Here is a 12,908-nt window from a genome sequence, read left to right on the forward strand (position 1 = left end):
TCATCTTGGACTTACAGTGACATCTAGTGGTGTGGATGTAGCATAATTTAAAATCAATAGTTTTCAGGTTACAGATGCCATTGTAGAAATTCACTATACACACTCAGCCATTATTAATTTAATCCAAGAGTGAAAGTGTCCAATAACAAGACGGTTACTGAGATTAAACGAGTAGTATTCAGCTGGTCATGAGATTCTAAAATGGCAGTCCCAATGAGGGCTCCCCTGTCCCGTGTAGAATAAAACAGCTTTTATAAGGTTACTGACATGACTGGAGTCCTCATCTCAAGTGGGTGGTCAGATTTTATACATATGTTTCAAAATTACAATTCATTTCTTTAGGAGTAAACTTTTTTAATGGGGAAAAATTACTGAATGCACCTTAAAATGATGAGGTTGACCGCTCCATCTTCATCTGGCTGGCTAGTAGCGAGTATCAGTTCTGAGTGAAATACACACAGCCCTCCCCATCACTTCTGAAAACACTCAAAGACTTACAGAACGTATATCAGCGGTGTGCTGATTTAGAATAAAAAATGTAAAAGATTGAAAAAAGAGAATGATTAAGATGATCAATAAAGTATTAACAATTTAATGCCGTTGCTTGTTAATCTGTAATCATGTAATCTTTAAAAAAGTAAGTGTAGTCAGATATTGTGTAGTCAAGTATTTTAAAATGTAATTTAATCCAATTACAAGTACTTGATGTTTGTAATCTGATTACATAATACAGATTACAAGTAATCCATTACTACCCAGCACTGTTGATTCATTGTTAATATTGATTGATGGTTTACATCTGATTTTATAACGTGTACACTTATTACTTTAACAAAGATGAAAAGTACCATGTTGTTTGGACCGTGGTGCTCACAGAATTTATGCAGGTTAGAATTCCAACTTTGAACCTTTATTTTTGGATTAGGTGGACGGTATGTGGTGACCATAAGATTTAAATTAGATCATGTGGGAGTTTATTTGGCCACTCTGGCATCTGAGTTCCAAGAAAACATCCAGCCCACCACCCGTCCCTAACATATTGTGCGCTTCATTGAGGCAGTGCACAGGTCTGAGCTTGCAGCTCTTTTGGGCCCCAAAGAACCCTTCAAACCCCTGAGGCTTGAGACCTATGAACCACTGAGATGCAATGTGGACGAGGGCTTTCCACCTGAGGAGTGAGAGATAAATGATTTATTTTTTTTAGTTAATGAATTTAAAGGAATTTAAAGTTCACCCTATTTAAATTCTGTCATCATTCACTAACCCTCATGTGTTCCAAACCTGTTGTTCCTTTCACTTTCTTCCATGGAACACAAAATTTGTAATAATTTACTATGAATGGGAGCTGGAGCTTTCAAGCTTTAAAAAGCACACAAAAGCACCATAAAAGTGTTCGGAACAGACTAAAATTTTGAAAATATTCAGTTATTGAATGGAACTTTTTGAACACGATTAGTCTGATTTATTCTTGAATCATTCAGACCAGTTTTTATGAACTGGATCAAATGATTTATTGAAAACTCAAAAGAATGAAATCGCCACTTCTCTCATGAACTCTCATGAACTTGCCAAAGAGAGCTAGGGCAGATGTTAAGATTTTCAGTGAACAACGGCGTATATTTTTGTTAGATTTTGGACTTGTATTTTCTGTATTTTAGTTTGTCACAACTAAGCTATTATATAGCTTCAAGAAGCTTAATGGACCACTTTTATGTTACTTTTATGGTGCTTTTGCATCCTTTTTGAAGCTTGAAAGCTCCAGTCATAAGCATTCATTGTAATTGGAATATCATCTGAAATTTCTTGTTTTTTGTTCTACGGAAGAAAAAAATTGTATGGTTTGGAAAGACATGATGGTGAGTAACACAATTTTTTTAGTAAACTAATCCTTTAAATTTGTGTTAGTGTAACTTCTCAGCACTCTCAGTTCTTCATATAATTTAGACAAAGCTAAAGTATGTTGATGTGTGCTTATGCTCAGTCACGTGTGTCTGTCTGTATGTTTCTTTTAACCAATAGCAAACCTACTCGAAACTTTTTGAAATTTGTGGTGCCACTGGAGAAATACCCTCGTCCCTCTTATATCTCTGAACTGGCCGAGGTCCTGAACTTTAACCGTTCATCCTCAACTCTCAGAGTACTGCTCCAGGAACTGCGGTTAGTGATCTCTAACTCCAATTGGACCTTGTAGAACTGATGTGAGACCTGTTATTGGTCCTTGCTCTATAATAGATTGGTTTGGACTGTCCAGAATATGTACTCTGCATGAACATAAATATTAAAACCCATTATTGTGCTTTTGTGTGTTTGATAGTTGCTAGGTCACTACTTGAGTGTGATCTGGATTTTCTGAAGTACACAAAGAACTTTGATTTACTTCTGTACTTGAAAGAGGATCAGATGCATCTGGCTATCAAGAGATATAACAAAAATGATGTCTCCATGGTGAGGGACCATGAAAACAAATGACTTCTGGCCTTAGAGGTAAGTGACAGTGTTATTGTCTGTTATTATGATTTTGATGGACAGAAGCCCCTATTCGGATGGGATTAGTTTTATATGGGGCGGTGTAATGAGGTAAAGGTTTAATGCTATATTGGAATAACTACCAGAGCTTAAATCCCATCAATTTAATTCCCTCAAAATCAGCCATGTCAGTAATTTTTCAGATTTTTTAACTTCTATTAAATGCCCTGAATCGAATAACCATGGGTATTAATAAGTTCTGTTTGAAATGACACAAGATTTGTTTTTACTGGAATAGCTATACCCTTAATTAGAAGGGGGTTTCCACATACATTTGGCCATGTTGTGTCTACAGAGACAGTTTTGAGGTCTGTTTATATATATCTATGATAAAGGTCCCTGGTGTTTCAGAGAACAGGCAATCAGTCCTTAGGGGAGATCACCTGCTTCTCACCAAGAGTGAGGAGGTCTATCTCTCAACTGTAACAAAATACAAGGGCTACGTCCACAGAGTGGAACTGGATCAGATCAAACTTGGCTTCTCCAACAAGTATGAAGTATTATTAGAACACTGTATTGAACTCAAGTTTTTTAAAGGTTTACACTGAAAATAATAAAGCACAAGGCCATGCTTTGGGCAAATTCATCTTAATATGATAAAGTATTGTCATAATTTAGCCATGGATTGCAAATTTCATAAAGCAGTGCACTGAAAATTCAAAACAACCTATTAACAGTTAATCAAATTTCTAGTATATTATATGTATACTACATATAGTATAGTATATAAATGCATGTTTTAGAGGCAAATTGATTTCATAATATTTCAGTTTATACACATGTATGTACAGTATGTAATCTTTGTGCATGTGTGTGCATGTTGCAAGACTGCTTGACAATTTCATAGATAATATGAAATTCCACTTGGAGTTTACGGTTAACCGTCTCCCAATAAAACTGCAACATCGAGCAGTACAAATGGTGGTCCAGCACAACCTGGGTGCTGTGCTTTTCCCTGTGGGCTCAAAGAGTGTTGATGTGTCTCCACCTTCCTTGAGGTCAGAAAGGCCCAGCTGGGCTAAAGATATGCTACTAAATCATATTTCAGTGAAACATTTTGGAGTTCTTCAGAGGATGTGTGTCTGTGTGTGTATAGACTCTTGGATATAAAGCTGGACAGAAATCTTGAGCAGAAAACTGCAGTATGTCACATTGTGGCTGGTACGTACAAGCCAGCACCATACTTGGTGTTTGGGCCTCCTGGCACTGGTAAAACTCACTATAGTGGAGGCAATCAAACAGGTAATGCTGGTTATCACACACACAGACACACCAGACACACCCGCATGCAAATTGCCATCTTGTCAAATCTAATAGTGCCTATATGCAAAATGTCACAACAATTCACAATGTAAAAAATGTCTTTGCCCTCTCAGGTAGAGAAGAACATATCTGATGCCTATATACTAGCATGTGCTCCCTCTAACAGTGCGGCTGATCAGCTGTGTGAGCCAACATGTTGACTCACAGAAAATCTACCGACTCTATGCTAGTTCACGCAATCCAAAAGACATCCCTGCAGCTCTCGTGGTTAGTGTTTGTGTGACATTTTCTTTTTAGTAATGAATTAAAGGTTTCTTTAAATTGGTTAAAAACTCAATTAATATTACATTATATTAGAAAAATTTGAATAATAGCAAAGTTTTGGTAGATTTGGACTATTTTTACTCTATAGCTGTCTCCCAAATGACGCAATATAGACTATGCACTCAGCTATGTAGTGTTTGCATTTTCAAAGTGTACTATCATCCTAAATGGAACACTTAGCGGTATTTGTTTTTTTCCTACATGGAAACATTCGCTGCTTAAAAGCTGACGGAAGTGACGTTTCAAACACATGCAATGTGTTGCAACTAGTTTTAGCGCATTAGCCATCCTCAGTTCAACACTTGTATATCAAATAACGTCCATATTCACAGCGGAGTGAGGGTTAAGCTTTCAACTCACATTTGTAAGGTGCTGTCTTCACTGAAGTTTCACTAGTTGCTACATTCTCCATTAGTTACAATTGTTTTGCCAGGCCAGCTATGCTGCCAGGTAAATCCACCCTCCGTTATGTACGGCAAGCCGCGAGTGATGAGTGCATGAAGTGTCCAAAGTTTCACAATACGTTTTGTCGGTTGAAGAAATGCACTGTCCGGGTACTCATAGTACACTTCTTTTTGTTGCATTTTCATTACTTACACTACAAAATGACGTAGAATATTGTAGAAGTGTGTGGTGTGTGTAGTAATGAATGGGGACATGCAAATTGGCTAACTGACTCAATGACACATTAAACAGTTTAAATCTATCAAATTATGTGTTTATGTCAGGATCTGAATTTTCTTGTTGATTATATTAGTAATAAGTCACTTAGACTCTTATGATACCTTTTTTGTGAGAATGAGCCCTGCATAGTTTTTTGTGTTGATTGTGATTTTGTGTACATGTTTTGTATGTATTTAGAACAACAGTGATGTGGAGGAAGGTATGATTGTTTTTCCATGTAAAGAGGATCTAATGTCTTACAAGATCCTGGTCAGCACTTTGGTCACTGCAGGAAGGTAAAATACCTTTATACAAATCTTATGCAAACAATGCGCTCACATACTGCTTGCAGCACTCACAGCTGTTAAAATGTAAAAAATGGTTTGTATGTGTTGTTAGGTTGGTCAGTGGAGATTTTCCTGTGGGTCATTTTTCTCATATTTGTGTATGAGGCTGGACATGCTGTGGAGCCAGAGACTGTCATCGGTGTGGGAGGTGGATGCCCTCTATTTCTCTGTCACGCACACAGACACACACACACACACACACACACACACACACACACACACACACACACACACACACAAAACTTTGCTTCTCTCAATATAATGTATTCTCTCTCTTTTAAATCTTAGTTTTTTACTTTTTAAAACTAAATTAATTTGAAATGAATACATTTGTAGACAAAGGTGTCAGATAACGAACCATGTAGGTGAACAGGTTTTATAAAAACACTCATAACTTACATCTTACTGTAATTTGTGTCAACTCCGGCAGACACACTAAAAAGCACGATACATTAATTTGATCCATCCAACAAGAGTGAAAAGTCTTAATTATCTAATAATTGTGTTCAGTAAAGGATTTAACTGATAAAATACATTCTAAAAAATTTTTTTTTTCTGTTTTCACATTATTCTGAAAATTCTTACGGAGTTGACTTAACCATCTTAACCATGTGTTGCACACTGGAGCCGTTTTTTATTCTTAACCTAAACTAAAATGGTAAAATTATTCCACAATTCTAAATAAAAGCATCTCAATGGGAAGCTGTGACCGCAGAGACTTAAAGATTGTTTGTTTAAAATTAAAAAAAATATATATACAACTTACCAGACCATATGTCTTACTGTTGCATCCACCATGAACAGGAAGTGGGAAAGGGGTACTCAGAGTTGTAGCTGACCATGACGTTGTCTGATTTATTCAGGATTATTAAAGTGAGGACAAAACTTTCATAGGCAGTTATTTATGGAAAATATAATTTAAAATTTACTTTATGTATTGTTTGATATCTTACAGATCCCTACCTTTCATTTGATATTTATGAATTTGTTGCATTTTTGAACACTTTGGCAGTTTAACATTGTGATTTCTTTCTGAGGACAGGTTAAGTGCTTCCAAGTATAGAGCATGCATTTAAACAAAAATTGTATTAAATTATTTAATGAACATTTTGTATGTAGGACATGCTTTGTCCCTTATCTCAAAAATCAGTCTAAGTCTTCCCAGAAAAACATTGTCAGGTCTTTAATTTTGAATTCCATCTACCTGTGTATAATTGTATGCATGGATGTGTGTCTGTGTATAGGACTACTGAATGCAGAGACTGGACAGCTTGTTTTGGCCGGAGATCCCAAACAGCTGGGGCTGGTTCTGAGATCTCCTTTTGCCATTAAATATGGACTTGGTGAGACAGATATGCATAGAAAAGTGCACATAGTTGTGCTTTTGTATACTCAGGGACTTTTTCGTGTTTTTTCTGCAACGTAATAAAAGCCACTGTAGCCTTAAGTTTACCCAACTGAAAATACTGTCATCATTTAAGGGTGAGCCTTATGTTGTTCCAAACTCTGATGACTTTTCTGCAGAACACAAAAGGGGGAGTATTAAAGAATGTCTCGTTAACAGTTATTCATACAATTGCAGTCGACGGTCTATCTTTACTATGTGCTAACATAAAGTACTTACAATACAATGTACTTATCATGTAACTACATGTTGTTCTGCAAAATTCTCACAAAATTCACATTTGCTGCTACTGAGGTTGAGTAATGTGTAGGTTTAGAGGTGCAGTTAGGGTTTAAGATTTAGGGTTTAGGGTAAGGGTTGGGGTAGTTTTAGGGGTAAGGTCAATAGTGTAACTACAGATGTAATTAAATGCAGGTACTTTAAATGTAAGTACAATGCAACAGCACGTATGTACATACTAAGTATATTGTATTAAAAGTACATAGCTGATAAAGACACGTAATAAAAAGTGGGTCCAAATTGACATCTATAGTTTCACCATAGCTTTGCTGTTCATGAGTACAAAAGAGAAGCTTGTTCACAAGAAGACTTGGAATATGATGCATGAGTTGTATGGACTACTTTAATGACACTTTTGGGTCTTTTTAAGCTTTACAGTGAGTCCCTGTGAACTAACATTGTATGGAATTCAGCGAACAAGACATTCTGTAAAATTCCCCCTTTTGCATTCTGCAATAGGAAATCATGCCGGTTTGGAACAATATGAAAGTGAGTACATTAATTCTGATTTTTGGGTGAAATATCCCTTAAACATTGTGGTATATTGCGTTGTAAATGTGAAGTGTGAATGGGAATTAATCCATATAATTGTTGATGCATATGACAGTGTCTTATGGCACTCAAGAGTTGTGTTTCTTTCCTTTAGGTCTTTCATTGCTGCAGAGGCTGATGACACAGAATGAACTTTATCAGAAAGGTACTACAGGATATGACAAACGCTATGTCACCAAACTGCTGCAGAACTTCAGGTAAAGTTAGAATTTTGTACATAGACAGGATATGAACTGTATACATCATATGGCTAGCAGCATTTCTGTATCCTCTTGAGTATCTTTTATCGCTGAATGCTGTGCTTTTTTTTCAAACACCAAGAGAGTCTATACGTCCGAAGGTCATTAATATATGGAACCATCTTTATTAATAAAATGTAACTGCACATCAAATGCGCAACTGCATATTCCCATTTCTCTCTCTAGGTCTCATCCATCCATTCTGAAAGTTCCTAATGAGTTGTTCTATGATGAGGAGTTGGTGGCATGTGCAGATGAGATCAGCTCCAGCCAGTACTGTACTTGGGAGTACCTGCCCAAAAGAGTATGAGACATACCATACACAAACCTGTTAAACAGCAGATCAAAAACATCAAGACAATACAACACCTTTTACTTATCATGCTGTTTATACAGCTGCTCTATGTATCCAGAAGAACACATTCCATTTTATGTGCAATACACGTTACGCTCATGCAAAGCACACAGAAGACTCATCTCACAATTGATTTCAATGGAGTTTGACATTGTTGATACAAAAACAATGCAAAACTCTAATAAGTATAAAAATACATAGCACGCACACATATATTGGGTAAAATGGTCAATTTTAATTAGATTGAACTATTTTTATCAATATTTCTCAGTATTGAATGAAATACAAGTATATTTTTATAGTCAAAATTTCTCTCACTTTATCTGTCATCTCTGATAAACATGTCTTGGAATGTGAAGGCCATAAATAAAGTTAACTGCCACTCTGAAATTAATTGTATTTCTTTGTATTTGGTTGTTGGTTTAACCTACAACAAAAGTGATATTATAGTATTGGTTTCACTTTTTGTGCCCTTTGCTGGATTTTTAGGGAATTCCTGTGATTTTCCATGGAGTGATTGGGAAGGATGACAGAGAGTTAAACAGCCCTTCCTTTTTTAACATCTCTGAAATTGACATCATCATTGACTACCTGAAGAAGCTGCTCCTGACACAAGCCAAGAAAGGCATTGCTAAAATCTCCCCCAAAGAAATTGGGCAGTCTAAAATGGCAAGTTCCAATCTGATTGGTTGGCTTCTATGCACTTTCTGGTGACAGGGTACACAAGTTTTTATCAGTCTGCCTGGAAATAATTTTTGTTTACCTAAGCTGCTACAATGGGCGCCTCTGAGGAAGAAAACTAGTCGCTGAATTTGCCGAAACTCGCGAGGTTCGTGGCTTTGAAAGATAGAGTTTTGTTTGAGGCAGTTGCAAGTAAATGAGATCTCTTCCGTTTTGAGGTACATTTAAATATGAGGACGCTTAAGACTACATGTAAAACATAAACTAATATGACATTAAAATGTGCTTTAGATGACTTCATGTCTGATGAGTATAATTCACACGAGATTAGTAAAAGAAACTACTCAATAATTTAAAGTAATATATTTGCAGTAAATGTATAATGTCTTGTTTACATTCTAAATTTATGGGGCTAATGAGCTAACATGCTGTATGTGGCCATAATATGTGCCAATTACACTCTGTTAATGTAAGTTATGTTGACACTGATACTACTGCAGAGATGGGTGCATAAAAGTCCAAAAACCAGCTTGACCACCTTGAGCTGGTATGACAAGCTGGTAGCGGGACTAAGCTTGTCTCCCAGCTTGGACCAGCTAATAACAAGCTTGGATGAGCTAATGACCAGCTTGGAGCAGCTAACGGCCAGCTTGGACCAGCTCATGACCAGCTAGAAACCAGCTACCATGTTCCAAAACACAGCTACCAGCTTTTCAATGTTGTGTTTACTAGATTCCCTTGTGGTCAGTCATTTTACTTACAGCCCCTACCAGTCGGGTGGTTTTTGGACAGAAAAAAAAAAAAAAAGCTGTGGGACAGACTTTTTGCCAATAGTTAAATGTCTGGCTCTGTGAGACTACCAAAATTGCAGTTGAATCACAGAGTGGTCTGTTTCATCATTTTACTCTGTGGGGTTTGATTTCACAGGTGGAGGAAATCAGACGGGCCATCAGAATGCAGAAGGAGCTTAAATCCTGCATGGACATTGAAGAGCTTAAGGTCAGTTTGAGTCCAAGTAAACACTCCCACACTTTGTTATGGGACTCATCTAAGTCAGGTCAAGTGAACTATTAACCATCATGTCTGTGGTATGTTGTATAGGTTGGTTCCATGGAGGAGTTTCAAGGCCAGGAGAGGAAAGTGATAATAGTATCGGCTGTCCGTAGCAGCAAGGAGTATATCAGTTTGGTTGAAACATTCAACATTGGGTTTCTCAAGAATGAGAAGGTAGTATCACACAAAACACTTAGTAGACAATACACCACACAATACTTCTGAAAACATAGTAGTAGTAGTGTTTGTGGCATATTTGCAATGTGTTTAACTTGTTCCGATCATGATGCAGTCTGTCCATTTGTCAAAAAACAAAAGAAATTCACCCAGTGGTTCAATGTGGCAATGACCAGAGCCAAAGCCTTGCTTATTATGGTGGGAAACCCCATCATTCTAGGGACAGATGAAAACTGGGGCAGGTGTGAACACTTCCAGCTAAAATTCCTGGTCTGAATCCTGGATTTGTTGTGAGCTGATGTTTACTGTACATCTGTGACACTTGTGTTTGTGTTGTAGGTTTATTGATTACTGCAATGAGTATGGCGGGTATACTGGATATAATATTTCCAGTTTAGAGGGAACAGAGGAGGTTGTTGAACATCTGCTTGCTCTCAACATCCACAGGGAGACCACTGGTGAGACCCGATCTAAATAACCCCCATCTTTAACTCATTGGATGTTAGAAATATTTGGACTTACACAACTTGAAACCTAAAACTACACTGTTTTGTCTGGATTCTCGTTTCTTATCATTAAAGGAAATTTTCTTAGTGTTTTTAACCAATACATTTAAATTAGTTTCTGATTGTGTAGAATTGTTCATAGCACAAATTTATAACTGTTTGCTAAAGATTTGAGTTATAGCTTTTCATTAGAATCAAATGCAGTTTAAAAGGCTTGAGACTTTAAAGGGATAGTTCAACCAAAAATGAAAATTCTCTCATCATTTACTCACCCTCATGATATCCCAGGTGTGTATGACTTTCTTTCTTCACCAGAACGCATTTGAAGAAAAACAGAAAAATATCTCCACTCAGTAGATCCTTAAAATGCAAGTGGATGGTGATCAGACATTTGTTGCACCAAAAATCACAGACAGTCAGCATAAACATCATCCTTGCGACTCCAGCTGTTATATGAAAGTCTTCTAAAGTGATACGATCGCTTTTGGTGTGAAAAAGATCAATATTTAAGTACTTTTTTTTTTTTTTTAACTATAAACCATCGCTTCCAATAAGCAGCAGAGTTCACATTGTCTCTCGTGTGACAAATTCGTGTTGGCATGTTATGGACGTTCTTTTCTCAGCTGAGACAACCAGGATAAGCACACAAATGCAACATTGAGAGTAAACAAACAGATAGAAGTACAGATCTAAACCAAAACCAATGAAGCTTCTGCACAGCATTCCTCCTACTTATTTGTAAACAGCACTGCTCTTCCAGGTGTGTCATATGACAGTCAGTTCTCTCACGTCTCATATGCTAATGCAATTACGTCACACACACATACTGTGCTGACCGGAAATTATGGTTTATAGTTAAAAAGTACTTAAATATTTATCTTTTTCACACCAAAAGCGATCTAGTCGCTTTAGAAGACATTAATTTAACCGCTGGAGATGGATGACGTATGGATGAATCCTATGGATGATGTGTACGCTGACTGTCTGCTCTTTTTGGAGCTTCAAAAGTCGGATCACCATCCACGTTCATTTTAAGGACCTACTGAGCTAAGATATTTTTCAAATTTTCTTCAAATGTGTTCTGCTGAAAAAGAAAGTCATACACACCTGGGATATCATGAGAGTGAGTAAATAATGAGAGAATTTTCATTTTTGGGTGAACTATCCCTTTAATATACCTGGGAATTGTCCACTTTGAAATATGGAAGCTCACAGTGTACTCATAGGTGTCTAGAGACATCTAGCCGAAAACATTATTTGCATCAAGTTTTAATCATTTTGTTTTGCATTTTTGCAAACCCTTTGTCATCTGCACTGGAATGTGGCTCTCCTGAAGCAGGATTGAGCACTGCTGGCTTTTGGGATCTAAGGTGGCAGTGAAGCCAAAGTCAAATCAAGAGCTTAAGTTTAAACATGATGAACATGAAGAAGAAGAAAAAAAAGGTATTTTCTCAAAATTACAGCAACCAGCAGCACTGGTACTGATTATTAAGGTATGATTTGAAAAGCAATTAGCGTGGCCTTTAAGTTGATGAAATGATCACTGTCATGTTCTTTCTCCCCCTAGAGGAAACTGAGGAGAGTGTGGTCCAACAATATCTGAATCCTGAGTGGAGACATGAGCACTAAATGAAGTGGTCATTTCTTAAAGCTTCTCCAGCTCAAGCCTCTCCCTCTGCTTAAACTAGACTGAAATACTCCTAATAGTTTTAAACTTGTGATATCAGTACTACTTCTTTGTACGCAATACATTAATCTCAGGGGTGGAGTGTAATAAAGGTTTTATAATATGCTTTACAGAAAACAGATTTATCTGCTGTAAATGTAAAATGAATATGAGCACATAGGTTCTACAAACCACTATTTTTTGATGATAAAGTGCCTTATTTTTTTTATCTTATAAAGTCACACAGAAATTAACATTTCATGAACATTTTTTTTCTTTTTGTGTGTGCATAAAATCATTGAAAATGTGGCCATATAAAAAAGGTAATTTCTTTTCCATTTTGCAGCTATTCATGCAGTGTGGATGGGTTTTGTTTGTGCTTGTCTGGAAATCTTGAAACAGCATTTGTTTTACATCAGAGCACTGTCAACCCTGTTATGAATTTATTATTTTAAATTATCAAATAATTATTTATAACTAGCTCAAATTAATTCCAAAGACTTTTGACAGTCATATTCCTATTGTTTGTGGGTCATAAACCTGCCGTATAATTTACAATTACATATAAAACCACAAATCGGCGCAAATGCTGGAGCCATGTTAAAAGTCAATTTGATGACCAATGATTTCTCCATTAAATTGTTTAAAATAAAAGCCAGGGTCTTCCCTGGTGTGTGATTCATTGTATAGTAGGCTATATATCTCCTCATTCTGGCAAAGGCTGTACTGCTACTCTGCGATTAACATGAGCACATTGTCTAGTACTAACCCTTTAATAATGTAGGACCTGTTTGCAGGGACTAAAGGCCTGTTTTTCTCAAGTGGGGGAATAGATTTGTTGATAAAAATTTTCAAAGTGGGCTCACATTGAC

At 36.7% G+C, this 12,908-nt stretch overlaps 1 pseudogene; it reads left to right on the top strand.

Moving 5' to 3' along the window:
• LOC127424053 (putative helicase mov-10-B.1) overlaps positions 1-12,604 on the top strand; it is a 31,569-nt pseudogene extending 18,965 nt beyond the window's left edge.
• The last annotated feature ends 304 nt before the right edge of the window (positions 12,605-12,908 follow it).

The sequence above is a fragment of the Myxocyprinus asiaticus genome, chromosome 33 (genome assembly GCF_019703515.2).
Source record: "Myxocyprinus asiaticus isolate MX2 ecotype Aquarium Trade chromosome 33, UBuf_Myxa_2, whole genome shotgun sequence".
NCBI classification, from domain to species: Eukaryota; Metazoa; Chordata; class Actinopteri; order Cypriniformes; family Catostomidae; genus Myxocyprinus; species Myxocyprinus asiaticus.